Consider the following 10,904-nt stretch of genomic DNA (forward strand, 5'->3'; position numbering starts at 1 on the left):
TATAATAGGGAAGAATTGAAAATACGTCTAAAGGGGACCTATTAAATTACCGGATATCTTTATGATGAAGCACAACTATTAAAAATTATTGTAACAAGATATTTAAGGACTCAAAAAGTTAATAAATAAAACGTAAAACAGTACTAATAGTGTCCGCATTTTTTTGAAGACATATAAGCATAGACAAAATAATGGAAAAAATATTGTCTCTGGGTAGTAGTAGTATTGGGTTTTAATCTTTTTCTTTGTGCTTTTCAGTATTTTCCAACTTTTCTATGAAGATTGTGCATTATGCTAAGATAAATTACAGTTTTGTATGATCTCAGTCCAACGTTTATACCTGCAGCAAGTTTTTGGAAAAGAAACAGCTTTAAAAAGCAGTGTTCTTAATCAAAGAGTGACTGAAATGCTCTCATTAAAGAGAAAAGGAGTGACACTAACCTCTCTTAGAAAGAGGCTTGGACAAAGAGCTCAGGGAACTGAAAGTCATTTCTTCCCCAAATTCAGTGAATCAAGGAAAGGTCAGCTTGGGAATTAATTCCCTGTTGCTGGTGGTTAGGACTCAGCACTTTCACTGCTGGGGCCTGGGTTTGATCCCTACTCTGCATGCTGCTGCAGTGCAGCCAAAATAAATAAATAACTAGGTAGATACTAAAAGTTTCTCATCACAAGGGGAAAAAAAAAAGAATGGTCAGCTTTCCTCAGCCTCTGGGAGCCTGGTGTGCCATCACAACTTAGGCCAGCTTCCTAAGTATTAATATGTAGATAACTGAAACAAAAGTTTTATAAAACTATGTGTCATTATTAATTTTTTTAAATGCTGGTCCCAACCTACTAAGTTAATTTCACAATCCACTGATGAGTCAAAACCTTTGTTAAAGTTTGAAAAAGTGCCCTTAATAACACTTCAACCTTTTTCAAATTACTATGGTATTTTAACTTGGAATATTTAAGAAATTGTTGTTTCCAGGGGCGGAACATAGGCTCCATCTTTTATTGACTGTTTAATCACAAATAAGCTTCCTCCCACCTCAGAGCCTTGTTTGCTCATCTGTGAAATGAAGATGTGACGATATCACAAAGCCCTCTAATGAGCTTGTGTGCCCAGATGGACTCTTGGGCAGGCCTCATTGTCAAGGGATGTCCAAGAGACTCTGGCTGGATCTGAAGAATCAAAACGATAGGACCGGGATTTCCCTGGCAGCCTGGTGGTTAAGACTTCTGAGCTTCTAAAACAGGGGCCGTGGGTTCGATCCCTGGTTGGGAAATTAGGATCCCACATGCCCTGTGGCATAGCAAAAAAAAAAAAAAAATTACAGGACCAAGCTGACCTGGGAACGTTGTGGACAAAAGCAGGTCCCAGGCTGCCATTTCCCCCTGAGGCCTTTGCACATGATTTTGCATGTGAGCTATGTCGAGGTAAAAATGCCTCTGACCACAGTAGTCAAGAGCAACTGAGGGTTTGGGGGCTGTACAAGCCAGAGGAGTAGCAACAAAAGGAAAGAAGAGAGCTCAGGCCTCATTCTGTAAGTACTTAGGTCAGAGCTTTTGGCATTGCCCAGTTCTGTGCCTACTTAGTCACATGCACCTCTGGTCTGAGCAATTTTTTTTTAATTTATTTATTTTTAATCAAAGGATAGTTGCTTCCTATTATTGTGTTGGTTTGGTCTGGCCAATTTCTGTATCAGTTATCTATTGCCTCAATAACGGTGTATAACAAACCCAACCCAAAACTCAGAGTTAAAACAGTAAGGATTGATTTAGCTCATGAATTTACAGGTCACCTGGCACTTCAGATCTTTGCTGGGCTCACTTAGATTCTGTGATTGAGTGTGTATTGGATTAATGACTCTGCTGACTTTGACTATGCTGTCTCAAGTCTGGAGGTAGGCTGGCTGGCTGTCAGCTGGTCTAGGATGCCTTGGCTGTGAAAACTGGCAACTTGGCTGAACTGCATTTGTCTCATCCCCCAGCAGCAGCAGTTAACTTGCATGGTATTTTAATATTAGTCTCAAGTTGCCTGTGGCTAGTGTGACTGCCCAAGAGTGTGGCTCAGGCATGATGGAAAATTAGCTGTGTCACCACCATGGGCCCCAGGATGAGGACTTGCATACAGTAGGTGTTTAATAAATGCTTCAAATTTAACCTCTTTGTAGTGACCAGCTGGGCTGGATCAAGGTGAGGCAAAGGAGGGACTTCCCTAGTGGTCTAGTGAGCTCCCAACGCAGGGAGCACAGGTTTGATCCCTGGTCGGGGAACCAAGATCCTGCATGCCTCACAACTCAGCCTTAAATGTGGGCTTCCCATGTGGCTCAGTGGTAAAGAAACCACCTGCCAAGCAAAAGACACAGGTTCGATCCCTAGGTTGGGAAAATCCTCTTGAGAAAGAAATGGTAACCTACTCCAGTATTCTTGCCTGGAAAATCCCATGGACAGAAGAGTCTGGCAGGCTATGGTCCATAGGGTCGCAAAGAGTTGGACACGACTTAGCAACTAAGCAACAACAGGGAACTGTATCCTGCATGCTGCAACTAAGATCTGGTGCAGCCATATAAATATTTTTTTTAAAGGGGAGGAAGGCACCCAGGGCACTTGCTAGACCCCAAAAATGAGCACCTGCTTAAATTTTGCACCCTTCATTTGTCTCTCCTTAGCTCCTGCCCTGGTGATAGGCATGGTGCTCTCAAAGCTCGTGAGAAATTAATACAGAGAAGTCCCGGTCCCTATCTGAAGAAGACAAAGGCTACAGTAAGTTGGCTGTTTACATCTCTGGACTTACTAGCAGCTGAGGATTTGGGAGCTGAGCAAGCCAGAGGAGAATCTAACAGGCTTCACTCTGGGTCTCCCAGGGTCTGGTCATTCTGAACAGTTATCACGCTTATTTGCCATAGCCACTTCTCACTGGTATTATGGTGTAGTAAAGAATTTAACTTTGGGGACTTCCATGGTGGTTCTGTGGCTGACACTCTGTGTTCCCAATGCCAGGGCCCTGGGTTCAATCCCTGGTCAGGAAACTAAATTCCATGAGCCACAACTCAGAGTTCTCATACTGCAACTAAAAAAAAAAAAAACTCACATGTCACAACAAATAAAGATCCACCACCACAGCTAAAATAAACCAAAAAAAGTGAAATCGCTCAGTCGTGTCCGACTCTTTGAGACCCCATGGACTGTAGCCTACCAGTCTCCTCAGTCTATGGAATTTTCCAGGCAAGAATACTGGAGTGGGTTGCCATTTCCTTCTCCAGGGGATCTTCCCAACCCAGGGATCAAACCCAGGTCTCCGGCACTGCAGGCAGACGCTTTACCGTCTGAGCCACCAGGAAGTCAAAATAACAAATATTTAAAAAAAAAAAAGAAGAATATAACTTTGCCCCAAAAGGTCATCACCCTTTCTTCTGGGAGGTAATCCCTAAACCTTTGGACTGTCATGTCTGATAGGAATGTCTTTGTTTGCCTGGTGCCCTTGGCACAGTCAGATAACTGCAGTGTGAGTTAGGGTGGGGCTCTGAGCCACACCCACACCATGATGAAGGGTGGGAGTTTTGGAATAACAGCTGTTGTCTTGAAGGGGCTGAAAACTGCCCCGAGGTGGACAGTTAACCATTCATTTTTTAATTTATTTTTAATTGAAGGATAATTGCTTTACAATGTTGTATTGATTTCTGCCATACCTCAATATGGATCAGCCCTGGGTATACATATGCCCCTTCTCTCTTGAACCTCCCTCCCACCTCCCACCCCTTCCCACCCCTCCATGTTGTCAGAGAGCACCGGTTTGAGTCCCCTGAGTCATAGAGCAAATTCCACTAGCTACCTATTTTGACAGTTAACCATTTCTATGTAATGGAGCCCCAATAAAGGCTCTGGCCTGGTGATCTTCGCTGGGGGGCAGCATTCTGTGCATATTGTCATCCATGGAAGCTAGCAGAAGAATGCTGTCCTGACCCCATAGGGAGAGGACAATGGAAAATCTTAGATCTGAGCTTCTTACCCTTGGGTTACTTTGTTTATTTTTTTTATGGCTGTGCTGGATTCTCCCTGCTGCTTGAGGGCTTTCTCTAGTGTCGAGAGGGGGCTACTCTCTAGATGTGGTATGCAGGCTTCTCCTGACTGTGGTTTCTCTTGTTTCAGAGCACCAGTTCTAGGGCATGCTGGCTTCAGTAGCTGCAGCTCGTAGGCTCTAGAGCGTGGGCTTCAGTAGTTGTGGTGCATGGGCTTAGTTGTCTGAGGCACGTGGTATCTCCCTAGAGCCCGGACCAAATCCATGTCCCCTGCATTGGCAGGCAGACTCATCCACTGTACCAACAAGGAAGTCCTCTCCTGCCTGTTTTAAGATAGGTCTTTTTGGTTGAGCTGTAGTTCTTTTTTATATTCTGGATACTAGCCATTTGTCAGATATTTGATTTACAAAATTTTCTCTGTAGGTTGTCTATTCACTCTTGACAACGTCCTTATTTTTGCGTTCTGGGTTTTTTTTTTTTTTTTTTTTGGCCATGCCATGCGGCTTTAGGGAATCTTAGTTCCCCAACCAGGATTGAACCTGGGCCCCTGGGAGTGGAAGCACAGAGTTCTAATCACTGGACTGCCAGGGAATTCCCCATAGTGTCCTTTGATGTACAGAAGTTTTTACTTTTGATGGAGTCCAATTTATCTACTTTTTTCTGTTGCCTGTGCTTTCGGTGTCGTAACCAAGAAACCACTGGCAAATTCAATGTCATAAAGATTTTCCCTTGTGGTTTCTTCTACAAGTTTTACAGTTTCAGTTGTTTCAGTTCTGGTTCTTTTTTTTTTTTTTCTCAGTTCTAGTTATTTAAGTTTTTAAAGTATTTTTATTTATTTTGGCTGTGCCGGGTCTTCCTTGCTGCTCAAGCTTTTCTTCAGTTGTGGCAAGCAAGGGCTACTCTCTAGTTTCAGTGCACAGACTTCGCATTGTGCCTTCTCTTGTTGGAGCACAGGCTCTAGAGCCTGCAGGCTTCAGTAACTGCGGCTCCCAGGTTCCATAGCACAGGCTCAACAGTTCTGGGCCACAGGCTCAGTTGCTCCGTGGCATGTGGGATCTTCCCAGATCAGGGATCGAACCCATGTCTCACGTATTGACAGGCGGATTCTTTACCACTGAGCCACTATCGAAACCCCAGTCACTTATTTACACACACATGCACCTTGGATTTGCTTGCTGCTGGCTCCAAGTTCCATACACTTATGGCTTAGAGCAGTTCTCAACTTGAGCAGGCATCAGACTCACTCGGAGAGCCCGTGAAAACAGATGCTTCCCATTCCTTCTGAATTTCTGATTTAAGAGGTCTGGAGTGGGCCTGAGAATTTGCTTTTTTTTTTTTTGGTCATGTCTCGAGGCTTATGGGATTCTGGGTGGTGAAAGATCAGAGTTCTAACAGACTTCTCAGGTGGTCCAGTGGTTGGGAGTCTGCTTGCCAGTTTGATCCCCAGTCTGGGAAGATGCTGAAGTTCCAATACTTTGGCCACCTGATGCGAAGAGCCTACTCATTAGAAAAGACCCTGATGCTGGGAAAGACTGAAGGCAGGAGAAGGGGACGACAGAGTGACAGTCCGACATGACTGAGTGACTAAACTAGGAAGATTCCACACGCCTCAGGGCAGCTAAGCCGGTGCACAGCAACTACAGAGCCTGCATGCCCTAGAGCCCAAGTTCTGCAACAAGAGAAGCCAAGGCAGTGAGTGGCCCCTGCTTGCCACAACTTGCCGCCACTCACGGCGATGAAGACCCAGCGCAGCCAATAAACAAACAACAAAAATGAATCCAAATAGAAAAAACAAAACTCAAGAGTCCTAACCACTGGTTGTTCGGTTGATCTTGCAGAGTAAAGATTAGGACGTTGGAATCAGTGGGGCCTGGATTAAAATCCTGGCCCTATGGCTTTCTGGCTATACATAACTTGGACAAGCTGCTTCAAACCCTTTAATCTGGGTAAGCACTGCTGTCTGCAGTTTTTAAAAAAAAATATATTTACTTATTTATTTGGCTGTGCTGGGTCTTAGATGTGGCACTTGGGACCTTTAGCTGCAGCCTGTGGGATCTAGTACCCTGACCAGGCAAACCCAGGCCCCCTGCACTGGGAGCATGGAATCTTAGCCTCTGGACTACCAGGGAAGTCCTGGAAGCAGAGCCTTAACCACTGGACCACCAGGGAAGTTGGAGAAAGGTTATCTTATTCAGTTCAGTTCAGTTCAGTCGCTCGGTCGTGTCTGACTCTTTGCGACCCCATGAATCGCAGCACGCCAGGCCTCCCTGTCCATCACCAACTCCTGGAGTTCACCCAAACCCATGTGCATCGAGTCGGTAGTGCCATCCAGCCATCTCATCCTCTGTCATCCCCTTCTCCTCCTGCCCCCAATCCCTCCCAGCATCAGGGTCTTTTCCAATGAGTCAACTCTTTGCATGAGGTGGCCAAAGTATTGGAGTTTCAGCCTCAGCATCAGTCCTTCCAGTGAACACCCAGGACTGGTCTCCTTTAGGATGGACTGGTTGGATCTCCTTCCAGTCCAAGGGACTCTCAAGAGTCTTCTCTAACACCACAGTTCAAAAGCATCAATTTTTCAGTGCTCAGCTTTCTTCACAGTCCAACTCTCACATCCATACATGACCACTGGAAAAACCATAGCCTTGACTAGACGGACCTTTGTTGGCAAAGTAATGTCTCTGCTTTCGAATATGTTATCTAGGTTGGTCATAACTTTCCTTCCAAGGAGTAAGCATCTTTTAATTTCATGGCTGCAATCACCATCTGCAGTGATTTTGGAGCCCCAAAATATAAAGTCTGACACTGTTTCCCCATCTATTTGCCAAGAAGTGATGAGACCAGATGCCATGATCTTTGCTGTCTGAATGTTGAGCTTTAAGCCAACTTTTTCACCCTCCTTTTTCACCCTCCTCTTTCACTTTCATCAAGAGGCTTTTTAGTTCCTCTTCACTTTCTGCCATAAGGGTGGTGTCATCTGGGTATCTGAGGTTATTGATATTTCTCCTGGCAATCTTGATTCCAGTTTGTTCTTCTTCCAGCCCAGTGTTTCTCATGATGTACTCTGCATAGAAGTTAAATAAACAGGGTGACAATATACAGCCTTGACGTACTCCTTTTCCTATTTGGAACCAGTCTGTTGTTCCATGTCCAGTTCTAACTGTTGCTTCCTGACCTGCATATAGGTTTCTCAAGAGGCAGGTCAGGCGGTCTGTGTTCCCATCTCTTTCATAATTTTCCACAGTTTATTGTGATCCACACAGTACTCTTGCCTGGAAAATCCCATGGGCGGAGGAGCCTGGTAGGCTGCAGTCCATGGGGTCACTAAGAGTTGGACATGACTGAGTGACTTCACTTTCACTTTTCACTTTCATGTATTGGAGAAGGAAATGGCAACCCACTCCAGTGTTCTTGCCTGGAGAATCCCAGGGACAGGGGAGCATGGTGGGCTGCCGTCTATGGGGTCGCAGAGTCAGACACGACTGAAGTGCCTTAGCAGCAGTAGCAGCACACAGTCAAAGGCAGAAATAGATGTTTTTCTGGAACTCTCTTGCTTTTTCGATGATCCAGAGGATGTTGGCAATTTGATCTCTGGTTCCTCTGCCTACAAACAAAACAACATTTTTGAGGACTTAGCCTGTGCCAGGTACTGTTCTAAAGACCTTCCCTGGAATGACTCACTTAACTATAATAATCTTATGAGGTAGGTGCTATTAGCCACATTTTACAAAGTGGGAAACTGAGGCATATGGAGATGAAATAAACATGCAGGCCCCAGAGCCAGCGAGTAACTGAGTTAAAATTTAGACCCAAGCCATCCAACTCCAGAGCCTAAAACCTTAATCACTCTGACATGCTTCCTGCAACCCAGAGCTGAGCCCCAGGAACCATGCTGGGGTGGAGAAGAGGTTTGCCATGTCCCAGAACTTAATAGTCTCCTATGACTGAGTTTCTGCATCCTGGCTCATGGGACCCCTCCCACTGATACACGACTTTGTCACGCTCTCAGTTCAACTTCTCCTTCCTGCCACAAACAGCTGAAAAAGCCCCCTCCTGCAGGTGTCTCCAAGTGGGCAGTGAGAAGCACTGGTCCTTAAGATGGCGTAGGTGATGGCCTCAGGGAGTTATTTCAATTCCACAGTCTCAGTTTCCCCCTCCAGGCCTTAAATATTGAATTACATAGGGGAAAGCAGTTCCCTTTTCAATTTCAGTAACTTCAAGGGGAAAGTCTTCGCTGGGGGCTAGACTTTTACACATGTATAATTCTTAGTGACATCTTCCTTTTAAGAACAGTAAGCCCTCTTGGTTTCTTTTCTAGACTATATCCCCAATCCAGCCCTTCCCATAATGTCCACTGCCACAACTTGAGTGCTAGTGCTGCTTACTGACCTCCTGACCTCCATGCTCGCTTGGCTGAATTCAGTTCTCTATCCAATAGCCAGTGTACTCTCTCTGCAGCTCAATTTTGGTTATGTTATAGCTGTTTAAAAACCTTTGTAACAGAGGTAAAATCTGAACTCCTTTTGGCCCACAGGCCTGTGTCCCACCTGCCTCTGTGACTCCCTTTGCCTCCTGCTTCCCCCTCCTGCTGGCTTTCTGTCTGTTGTTGTTGTTCAGTCACCCAGTCGTATATGACTCTTTGCGACCCCGTCGACTGCAGCACGCCAGGCCTCCCTGTCCCTCACCATCTCCCGAAGTTTGCCCAAGTTCAGGTCCATTGCATCGGTGATGCCATCCAGCCATCTCATCCTCTGACGCCCTCTTCTCCAGCCCTCAATCTTTCCCAGCATCAGAGACTTTCCCAATGAGTAGGCTGTTCAAATCAGATGACCAAAATACTGGTGCTTCAGCTTCAGCAGCATCAGTCCTTCCAGTCAGTATTCAGGGTTGATTTCCCTTAAGGTTGATGACTGATTGATCTCTTTGCTGTCCAAGGGACTTTCAGAAGTCTTCTCTAGCACCACAGTTCGAAGGCGTCAATTCTTTGGTGTTCTACCTTCTTTACAGTTCACCCCTTCATGGATCACTGCCTTGTCATGGTGAAGGGGCCTGCATAACTCAGTGAAGCTATGAGCCCTGCAGTGTAGCGCCAACCAAGACGAACGGGTCATGGCACAGAGTTCTGACAAACATGATCCACTGGAGGAGGGAATGGCAAACCATCCTGTATACTTGCCGAGGGAACCTCATGAACCGTATAAAGGCTTTCTGTCTACCCTTCACACAAAGCCTCTCTTTGCACCCATGGTGCCTTCCACTGGAAATGGTTGGTCTTCCTATCCTTATGACTGGCTCCTTTTTTCATTATTTAGGTCTAGATTCAGATGTTACCTCCTGGGAGAAGAGTTTCCCAAACACTGTAGCTTCAGCAGCTCCACCCAACTCATTCTCTGCCCAGTTACCTGAGCTCCCTGGTACTGGTCTGCATTCAGCTATGGCATCTATGTTTATCTTTCCTACCACAGTTGGGCTGTGAGTTCCTGAAAGGCAGGCATCAACTCAGTCTTGGTCATTATGGTATCTCTTGGGCCTGGCACAGTACCTGACCAACAGCAGGCATTAAACACATATTTGTTAATTGAGTGACACTCAGGGTGCTTCTTTGGGAAAAGGGTGGACACCTTTCTGCCCTCAATCTCCTATTTTCTTTTTTTTTTTTTTTCTTTTTATTAAAAAAAAAATTTTCAACCCTCCCCCAAGAGTCGCTAGAGGCTCTGTCCCTGGCACCATTCACGGTTTCAAAGGGAAGGAGCCGACCTCGGGGACCCCCAAGATTCCACAGGTTGGAATTCCCTTTTCTTCCCCACCCCCCCGCCCTCTCCTGTAGCCTCGGCCCCGCCCCCTCTGGAAAGACTCTCAATCTCCTATTTTCAAGGTAGAGATTCTTCTGCCTGTAGGTGCTTACTAGATTTTGTGTGCTCAGTCACTCAGTCCTGTCCGACTCTTCTGCAACCCCAAGGACAGTAACCCACCATGTCCCTCTGTCCATTGGATTTCCCAGGCAAGAATGCTGGAGTGGGTTGCCATTTCCTTCTCCAGGGGATCTTCCTGACACAGGAATAGAACCCGAGTTCTCTGGTGTCTCCTACATCGCCAGGTAGATTCTTTACCACTGCACCACCTGGGAAACCCTACCAGATTTTAGGGGGTACACAAATTCCACCTTTTTTTTTTTTGGCCATGTGGCTCAGCATGCAGGATCTTAGTTCCCTGACTAGGGATGGAACCAGAGTCTTAACTACTAGACTGCCAGGGAAATCCCCAAATTACACCTTAAATAATATTAAGTCTTAACTTGAGAAAGTAGATGTTTGCTGTGAATTTTCTAATTATATAAAAGAAGAATTCTGTGTTACTCCTTATGACTTCTCCAACATTTGCTAATCTGATTTTTACAAAGTCTACAGCCTTACACTTTTTTGTATACATCAGTATCTAGATTATAACATTATACTATCTTCACTATTGAGTTCATAGGTACTTTCTATTAAAGTGGGAAGTGATTTAAGGTAATTTTATGGTGTTCTTCTTTCAAATAAATGTACTCAGTTCAGTTCAGTCGCTCAGCTGTGTCTGACTCTTTGCGATCCCATGGACTGCAGCATGCCAAACTTCCCTGTCCATTACCAACTCCCGGAGCTTACTCAAACTCATGTCCATCGAGTTGGTGATGCCAATCCAACCATCTCATCCTCTGTCATCCCCTTCTCTGGCCTTCAATTTTTCCCAGCATCAGGATCTTTTCCAAAGAGTCAGTTCTGTGCATCAGGTGGCCAAAGTATGGGAGTTTCAGCTTCAGCATCAATCTTTCCAATGAATATTCAGGACTGATTTCCTTTAGGATGGACTGGTTGGAACTCCTTGCAGTCCAAGGGACTCTCAAGAGTCTTCTCCAACACCACA

Source organism: Bos taurus, chromosome 21, assembly GCF_002263795.3.
Source record: "Bos taurus isolate L1 Dominette 01449 registration number 42190680 breed Hereford chromosome 21, ARS-UCD2.0, whole genome shotgun sequence".
NCBI classification, from domain to species: Eukaryota; Metazoa; Chordata; class Mammalia; order Artiodactyla; family Bovidae; genus Bos; species Bos taurus.